Below are 10,136 nucleotides of genomic sequence, written 5' to 3'. Positions count from 1 at the left end.
AACATTCCATGTGTTTACCAGTTGTGGGGAATTCTCCCTTTTTTTAACTAAGGAAGAAGGAGGGAATGGACCTTGGGAGACAATTAGCAGTTTCTGTCACAACTGGTTCAAGTTGAGGCTTAGAAAGCATCAGGCTCACCCTCTCTGAGCACAAAGACTTCAGCATCTCTCAGATTAAATCCTTGAGAAACCTCAGCTAAGGGTGTCATTCTAATAATATCTATGGGAAATTTTTTATGTCTCAATTATTGTGTTAAGTACTTTAAATTCATGAACCTATGTAATCTTGACAGCAAACATATGAAGTGGATGCCAAAACCACCATTTTCAAGAGAAGAAAAACTGAATTTGGAGCAGTAAAGCATTTTCCAAGCTCAGATAGCTAAATGTAAGAATCAGGGGAATGGATACAGTGCAATAGTCATATGACAACCCAGTAGATTTAGAATAAATTATACATTTGGGGAAAGCTCTGAGATAACAGGGACAGGGTTGAATGCTAGATTCCCATCAGGCACTAGAGTTAGGACAGGAAACAGAGATGATAGTAGAAAGCCATGCTAGGGTTAAATAGATGCCCAATTCATCTAGGCATCTATGAGGTACTGAGCAAGGGATGTGCCTGGGACCCACTGGACCCTGAGTCTAGTCAGCTTGCCAGTTTCTGCTCTTCATCACTGGATGGGAAAACTCTTTCATGGTACCATAATCAGTGTCAAAGTTTCTGGGCTTGGAGGGCTCTGTTCAGTCATTCAGTTTCTGTACTGAATGCCATCCTTTCATTAAACTCTATCCAGGCCTTGGAACTATGTATAGAAATGAACAAAAACAACATCATCCTTTCTCCAACAGAAAGCACAGAAGGCAAGACAGACATTAGCTATTGAGCTCGCAATAATGTGTAACAAATATTGTAGTAGGGAGAGTACCAACTGGTAAGGATCATGGCAGAGGGAAGGACTTATTCACCACCAAGAGGGAGAGGAGGCCAGTTCATACCCAGAGGAAGGAGCTAGTCCATACCCAGAACACAGAGGACAGTCCATACTGAGGAGAGAGGTCCATTCTTTCCAGAGACCTCAAATTCTAAGCTTTATGACCAGGAAGGCTGACTGTGAGTAGTGACAACAGAAATGACATGTGATAACCAGAAAAGTATTCTGTGTTGTCCATAAAGCACAAGTTCTGCTGTTTTAAGACACCCTTCCATAATTGCAAAAGAATATTGCATAAGAGATTTGATTTAGGCTGGCAGAATGCCTCAAGCAGTAAGAGTGCTTGCCTAGAAAGTGTGAAACTCTGAGTTCAAACCCCAGTGCTGCCAAAAAAGAGTTCTGATTTAGGAAAAATAGTCAAATTATTGTACCATTGACTTTCTCCTTTGCTCCTATTTGCTAAGATCCTGATTGACTTATTTTAAATTGATCTTTTAGCAAGGACTATCTTTTCCTGGTGACCTTGTCTCCCTGTCAATGATGTTTTCATTTAAGCCCCTCAGCTTCATCAATCTGATTCCCTTTCCCTAAAATTCTTCCTTGGGGAAACCACTGCTGATCACAGGCAGCCCTATAAATAACAAGTTGCTACAAAATGTTAGTGACAATCAATACTCATAGTGAAAATGAATGGCAAGGATTATTGCACCATTATTCTAATAGAATGAGCACCCTTTCAGTTTAAAATAGCCTTACATGTTAGGTGTGAGACTGAGACAGGAGGATCATGAGTTTGAAACCATCCATGGCTACATAGTGATACTCTATCTCAAAAAATAAAAAGTACCTTTCCACAGTAAGTGGATGGAACTGGAGAACATCATCTTAATTGAAGTTAGCCAGGCTCAGGAGGCCAAAAGCCAAATGTTCTCCTTCATTTGCAGATTATAGACCCCAAACAAATGCAGGAATATTGTGGAACACAGGTCACACTAAGGGGAGGCCACACACAGGAGGGATAGGCCAAGGGAAGGGAAACAAAATCTTGAATGTAGTTGATATGCTCACTGTATAAAAATGAATATAGAAATCTTAAACTGGCCAGAAGCCACCATGGGAAGTAGACTAGGGAGGACTGGAGAGGACTGGAAGAGATGAATTAATTGGTGTTGCAATACATATATGCATGGAAACAACACAAGGAATCTCCCTGTGTACTTACCTTTATCTCAAGCTAGCAAAACCACCATGTTTCTCTTTTCCTTTTTTATATTTTTTCTTCTACAAAATCAGGGAACAGGAGGGCAGAACAGGTTCTGCAAGGTGGGAGGTTGACACCGGTGGTGGGGGGAGGTGGCAGGAAAGGAGTAGGAGAATGAATACAGTGCAAATACTCTGTACACATATATGTAAATGCAAAAATGATACCTGTTGAAACTGTTCCAGGAATCGGGGGGGGGGGGATGAAAGAGAGCAGTGGAGGTGTGAATTCAAATATGATATATTTGATACATTGTAAGAACCTTTGTAAATGCCACAATGTATACCCACCCAGCAGAAAAATAAAAAATAAATACCTTTTCATGACTAGAACTGGAGAATATTATTTTAAGCGAAGTAAGCCAGGCAAACAAAGGCAAATATCACATGTTCCAACTCACACTTCTCAAAGAAGTAGAGAATAGAGTAGCAGTTACCAAAGGCTAGAGGGCATAAGGTAGGGAGAGATGGAGTGGAATAGTTAATAGGTACAGGGAAATCTAGGCACAGTGGCATACCTATAATCTCAGCTACTTGGCAGGTAGAGATAGGAAGATCATAGTTCAAGGCCAGTCTGGGCAAAACAAAAAAATGTTAGTAAGACCTATTGTGGTGCACACCTATAATTCCAGCTATGAGGGAGCATAGACAAGAGCATTGTGATCCAAAGCCAGTCCAGGCAAATTTTGTGAGACTCCATATGAAAAATAACTAAAAAGCATTTGGAAACATGGCTCAAGGGGTACATTGCTTACCCAGCAAGTGCAAGATGTGAGTTCAACCACAATACTACCAAAAAAAAGGAAATGGGTACAGGGGTGTAATTGGAACAGAGGAATAAATTTTAATGTTCTATACACACTATGATAATTATACTTAAAAATTAATTAAATATTTCAAAACATCTAGCAGAGAGAACTTGAATGGTCTCAACATAAAGAAATGATGTATGTCTGAGGCAATAGATCTGCCAATTACCTTCATCTGATCATTACTCATTGTATTCAAGTATTGAAATGTCACAATGTGACCCAAACATATACAATTACTATGTATCAATTAAAAATAAGACATATTTTTTTAAAAATGAATTGAAAAATTATTTTTAAAATAAAATGAAATACTTTCAGCAAATTTTTTTTAGGATCAGAAAAATACACAATCACAAAAGGAACTTAAGTGACTGACAGTAAACACTATTGGTGATGCAACACAAGCCAAGGCAGGAGGCTGTTAGGTGAAGAACAGAAGGCTGCCAAGTCACCATCCCTGGAGTTTTGATTCTCATAATTAAATAGGTTCAGAATTAACTCAGAATTTATTTGGCTATGGCAAAGAGCAAATAAACACTTGGCAAAAGTAAGAAAGTAAAAAAATATTTAAGAAGCAGGTCTAGGATATAACTTAAATGATAGAGTGCTTACCTAGGAAGGATGAGGCCCTAGGGAGAAAAGAGAAAAGAAGGAGAAGGAAGAGAAAGAAAAAGAGGAGGAACAGTGTTTGCATATTCAGAGAGGTAAGTTCTTCTTCCTTGAGGTACTTCATATGTCAGACTGTGCTGCTGTATAAATCACAAGTGCTTCACTCCATGAGTATTTATTGAGCACCTAGTACACACCATGTAGTCTGCAGGGTTCATATAATGTCACAGTAACAAACAGACACAGTTTTTCCCATGTGGGCAAATGGACAAATAACTCTATGGTTATAAAGTGTGACAAAGGCAATGGAGGAAAGTTAAAGGGTCTGATTAACACTTTGAGATTGTAATTTCTTATCTGTCCCTCACTTTTTATTTTTGATTTATCATACATTAATAATACAGAGGATTTCATCGTGATAACCCCATACATGCTGAAAGTATACATTGAAGAAGTTCACCCCCTCCATTATATTCCCTCTTCCCCCCTTGAGACAGTAATTTAGATTAAGTGTCTGAAGAAGACAATGAAGCTCAAAATGAATATGAATAGGTCAGTAAAGGAGGTGATAAGTTGAGAAATGTTGAACACAGAGGACAGGATCACATGGCCAAGGCTGTAGAGGAGGGGATCAATACTCCAGCATTCTGTAGCACCTCAGCTTCCTTTGGATATGGCAAGCCAAGAAGGTCATAAAAGCCCTACCTCTCAACCCAGTTCACGGGACTTTCAGTGGTAAGTCCTTCTCCAACTTTAGGGTCAAGATAGAAAGAACAGTTTGAATTCTTTTTTTTTTTTTACTAAATTAAAACTTTATTGAATAAAGAACACTCTCCAGAGCACATGACCCGATGGACTAAGTCCACATTTCATGCAGTGAAGCTGAGCACTACAGTAGTTTAACATGGAATGTCAAACAAATTAGTATTTTTCATTGTACAAAACCATTTACGTAGCTGACATGAGAGGAAAAAGTATGACACTCTGCAATTTCACCGATCATCTATGATGAGTTTTAAAAAAGCATTTGAAGAAAGTGGTAGATGTCTTTAGCATATAGTTCAAATAAATTTGTTACATGAGAACTACTGAACCCTCTTTCAGCCTGTCTTGCATTCCAAATAAAATCTTAATGCAAATATCAAAGTTGCTGGTCACGCCAAAAGACTGTCAAACTCAAAAGAATACAATATCTGAACTAATGTGTATTAAGTAGGATAAAACCAAGAATACCAGTTACTGCAAAATTCATTTAGGCACTCTTAATAGTCCACTCTAAGCATTTCTTCTAAGTCTCTCACATTAATGACCAAAGCCTTTTACAGTACTAAAATTCTATCATTCAAGCATCAATGATTATATTTCCGAAAAAGGAAATCATTCATTTCAGTAATAGCATTACTGCTACATTCTAAACAAAAAAGAGAGAGAGGAAGAAAAAAATCATAATTAACAAAACCAGTACCCCACAGGATACATGGCAGAAAAAAATTGGGAAAAAATGTGCTTTACTGCACAGAAGGAATTATATAATGTAAACACCATATTGGCCCACACCACAAAATCCATGAGAGAGTCTTCAATTTGAACACCATGTGTGTATTGTTTTCCAATTTGTGTTTGTGGGTTTATACTGCATTTGTTTGTACCAATACATGACAAATAGAACACACTCTTCCCCCCCCACACACACACATCCAAGTGATTGTTAAATATTGAGCATGGCTTGCTTCCCTGATGCTAACTTAAAAAAATGGTAAGTGATGTCCCAACTGTTTTAAAAATGTCTACAGAAACCATTTAGTGAATGTGAAGAGTAGTTGAGGAATGAGGAAAACGTGAAGGTAATGGTATGATGAAAGTGGATACACAGAACCGGCTGACATGCAAATGTTTTACAGATGCATGCAAACTCTTTTTCTGTGGGCCTTGTCAGAACTTTTAATTGATATCAAGAATTAAAAAATATAGTAGCACAAGTCCATTGACACCTGGAGGGTCAGGCCTAGAAAGCTTACCTTCAAAGTGCAAATTTTAACAATGGAATGCTTTGACAGGGACACAAGGACAATCTATTGTTTTTTGTCTTGTTGAAAAGAAATAACATGTTCAGGAAGTAGTTATTCCTGGTGAAAGTTATTTCAATTTCTTGGTAAAACAAAGATGAAAAAAATTTAGCCATAATGATCACCCACTCGTTCACATACAAAGAAGCATTCTTAAGAGTGCGGGGGGGAGCAAAAGCCCTTACCTATGTATCACCTAATGTAACTTTTACCTAGCATTTAAGTTCTTTGAATCCACTACATTAAATGCCAACACATACCTCCCTTATCCCCTCCCTGTCCACCCGCCTATCCCAGATGCCCCCAAAGAACCTAAGTATTCTAATGTCTTCTGTTTTCCAAGCCTCACTTCTAAGGCTGCTGAGTACCACATCCACTGGAACAAAATCAACACCTAAGGTGCACTTTCTATAGCACCTTGGATTTCTCCTCCACAATTGCGTGGAATCTTGATGCTCTCAAGCCTGAATCTAGATCTAGGTCATCAGGCCGAGGTCTGCTGCTGGCGCGACTGCTGGCTTGGCTTGCAGGTCTCTGGTCCACGATGGCTAATGGCTGTAGTTCATATCCGATAGCAATTTTTTTAGAATTCTGGTGATCATCAGGGAAATCAAAAGGCTGGGCATGGGAGTTAGAGATGGTGCTTCCTGCCTGCCCCATTTGATTCTGCTCTGCACTGCAATTAGCCCAAATTTGCTCACTAGGTTGCTTGTTGTAATTGCGGCAAGAGGAATTGTTTCTGTCACCAGTAGCCAGCTTGTACCCAGGAGGGGACATGGGTGAGAAAGGAGCAGTTGGTGAGGAGCAGCCATTGAAATAAGCATATTTTGGGGACCCACAGTCTTTTGAGGGGCCAGTGGGCCAGTGGTGGTGTGGTAAGGATCTCTCCTTCCCTTCACACGATCCTTAACACCCTTGAAGAAGACGTAGAAGATTTTGATGATATTTAAGGCCAGCGACACCAGGGACACCACCAGCATGAAGATGATGAAGATGGTTTTCTCCGTGGGTCATGAGAGGAAGCAGTCCACCTGGTGTGGGCAGGGGTCTCTTTTGCAAGTGTAGACGGCATTCAGGCTGAAGCCATAGATGTACCACTGGGTCAGCAAAAAGGACACGTCAAAGACGGACTTGAAGAGGATACTGATGATTTAGGTTCGCAGCAGGCCCCTCGCGTCTTCACCTTACTATGCTCTTCTATGCCATATTTGAACTTCTTGATTTCAATCTGCTTCAAGTGCATCTCCACATTGACACCTTTAGTTTGGGCCACTTTGAGCTCCTCCTCTTTCTTGTTCAGTTTTTCTTCCTTCTGCATTACATAAAATACATGAGCCAGGTACAGCAGTGTGGGTGCAGACACAAATATGATCTGCAGCACCCAGAAGTACACATGAGAGATTGGGAAAGACTTGTCATAGCAGACGTTTTCACAGCCAGGCTGTTGAGTGTCACAACGAAAGGCAGACTGCTCATCACCCCAAGCCGACTCAACTGCTGTCCCAAGTAGCAGGATTAGAGAAAATGAAGAGGAATGAGAGCCACACCTTCCCTCCTGAAGTGGAGTAGGCTTGGACCTTGTCTAGAAGTTTCCCTAAGGCACTCCAGTCACCCATGTTGCCTGGGCACTTCTCTTGCACTTAAAAGAAGTGAAGTAGGCCAAGTGGTGGAACTCCTTGGAGGATGAGGTTAAATGAAAAGGCAAGTTCAGGCACTCAGACCTGTCTATTTAAAGTTTAAAAGTCTGCTGCTGTTTGGTACTTTCCTCACGCCTTCCCCCTAATCTTGAATTCTTATTGAATGAGGTTGTTACTAAGGCAATCTTTGAACTTCCAAGGAGGATTAATCATTAGATATTTTGGGTTTGCACACTACTTGGGCAACATTTTCTTGTCTTACTACTACTGTAATATAGTCACATCTTTATAATTTTTCTCCTATTCTAGGTTTTGAGGGTATACAGCACAGAAATATTAAATATTAAAATATAAATATTTTAAATATTTAAATATTACACAGAAATATTAAATATTAAAATATAAATATTTTAATATTTAAATATTAAATATAAATATTATTTATATTTAGTTCATGGAGTCTAGCACACTGTCTGGACAAGAGTACTCACTCTACAAATGTATAACAAACGAATGCATGAAAAAAATGCAGTGTTCCATTTATCAGTTATTGGGTTCTGTCAGGTTGATTTTCTTATAGTTCAAGTAGATATAGGTTTACATGCCTTATATATTTTAATGTGAAAGGGTCTAAAGATAATAATTTCATGAGAAATAACTTCTTTGATCTTTTTGAAAAATTCTCAAAATATTAATGAAATAAAAAGACATGGAAAATTATACTGATTCAGATCTCAGATACAACACCAGTTATTTTCTTGGAAGTTGTCAGTGGATTATGAAGTCCAGTCATCTAAAGATACAAAGCCCTCCACATCACTACCTGACTTCAAAAATAAAGGCATCCATCCATTAAAAAATCAAGTCAGCCCTGAGTTCTTTTTGCTCTCATTGAAAATCTGATGATTTCAACTAAAAAAGACTTATATTCCAAACTAATATCATAAAGCAATTACTCTCAAAATGTTCAGTTTGGAGACATTACATTTTGCACAACAATGCCAGCCACCCACAGTTGGTGAGACTTCCACTGAAGGCAATGGCTGGATATCAAGTGTAATAGGACCAGATGCAGCACACAAATTAAAATGTGTGTCTTTGTTGAATGACACTGTTTCAGGGAGTGTAAGTGACAAGGCAATTAATGTCTGTGAACAGCTGGTTTTAAAGATTAAAGAAAGTGATTATTTTGCCCTGCCAATGGACAGATCTACCTAAAGTGCTGAGATGTTGGCATTTTAAGTTGCATTTCTGTGAAACACTATAGATAAGATCATATGGTTTAGAAAAATTTAGCCCAATATTAAAACAGAAGACCATTGTTGAAGTATTTCAAGAGACAACTTAGAATTTCAATATGCTACCCAGGAATTGTGTATTGCTCTATTTATATAATTCAGAGCCCAGTTGCAGACTTTTAACAGCAGAAAATAATTTGATTACAAAGAATGATTTAGATTCTTATTAAGAGAGAGAGAAAGAGGAGGATTTGATTCCCTGTATTTAAAGGACTATCATCAATTTCAACAAAATGAGTCTCACAATGGCTGCCAGGACCACAAGTACAAACCGTAGTCAAAGTCTTAGAGTTGATAACTCTTTAAACCAAAATGTCTTCACATCGTAAGAACATTCTATAAGTGACAATGGACCTTGTCTCCAAGTAATAACATCCAAATTGCTCCAAGAGATTTACTTTGTGAAAACAAGACCAATTCCTTCATTTATAAAAAAGTATTTATTGAGATCTGTCTTTCATGGCTCAGATACTCATGTCAAAATTACAGTTTCATAAGGTCTTTGACTCCAACTCATACTTCAGCAAATCTAGAAATTGGGGAGCTGCTTATACAGAATACATATTAAACTGTTAAATCTGCCAGATCCCATATTATGTTAATGCACACAAACACTTAAAGAGAACTTTTTTAATGATGGGAAAACAGGGGTTTCTTGGGGTCTCTTAAAGACAGATGATAATCAGTGAGATTTATAATCACTTCTCAGAAGCCATCCAAGGAATGAGTAGCTGTGATTCCCATGTGACAGGTATGTGACAGTGGTATTATACAGTACTGCCTTTGGCCACAGAGAAAGACAAAGGCCCTGCAATCTCCATCCACAGGACAACTGTGCCAGCCCTATCTGAGGAGGTCCTTTCTCCACCACTAGCCAAATCCCGTTTCCTGCCCTGACACCAGAAGATGTTTTAAGAGGTGATTATACACTCTAAACTTGCCAATGTTGGTCCTATATATGACCTCTGCTATAAAAGAAATAGCTAAAGAAATGTGAATAAGTATGTAAAGTGCTTATTTAGGAATTTATTCTTTGAGATAAGATGTCTTAACTTCAATCATGAAAAAAATATTATGATTACCTGAGGAACAAGCAAATCTTTATTATAAGGCCTGCCTGGAAAACAAAAGTTGTGATAGAAAGATGACCTGGGTAGATAGATAAAGGACAGAGATATGTCCCTTAACTTTAAGCAAAGAAATTTAGATTGAGCAAGCAAGTAAATTCTAAAATAGAATAGCAAACTGGAGCAGTTATCTAGGAAGCACAAGTTCCTGAGTTCAAATCCCAGCATTACTCCCTAAAAAGGAAAAAACAAAAATAGCAAACTAACAAATATCTGAGAAAATTTATCCCAGTAACAAACACTATAAGAAAATGAACCAAGAAGAAACTGAGCTACAATAGTCTCCCAATAATTTCAACACACAGGGATGAACATAGAATATGGTCTGTAGAAACAATGAGGAAAGAACCCAGTTGAGGAGATGCTGTCAAGCTCGAAGCAGCAGAACCTGG

The 10,136-nt window shown here is 38.4% G+C and overlaps 1 pseudogene; it reads right to left on the bottom strand.

Annotated features, from left to right (window-relative positions):
* Positions 1-5,058: 5,058 nt before the first annotated feature.
* Positions 5,059-7,460, bottom strand: LOC141415706 (gap junction alpha-1 protein-like; annotated as a pseudogene).
* Between the last annotated feature and the right edge of the window lie 2,676 nt (positions 7,461-10,136).

The sequence above is a fragment of the Castor canadensis genome, chromosome 13 (assembly GCF_047511655.1).
Source record: "Castor canadensis chromosome 13, mCasCan1.hap1v2, whole genome shotgun sequence".
In the NCBI taxonomy this organism is placed as follows: Eukaryota; Metazoa; Chordata; class Mammalia; order Rodentia; family Castoridae; genus Castor; species Castor canadensis.
This window is presented reverse-complemented; position numbering and strand designations above follow the sequence as displayed.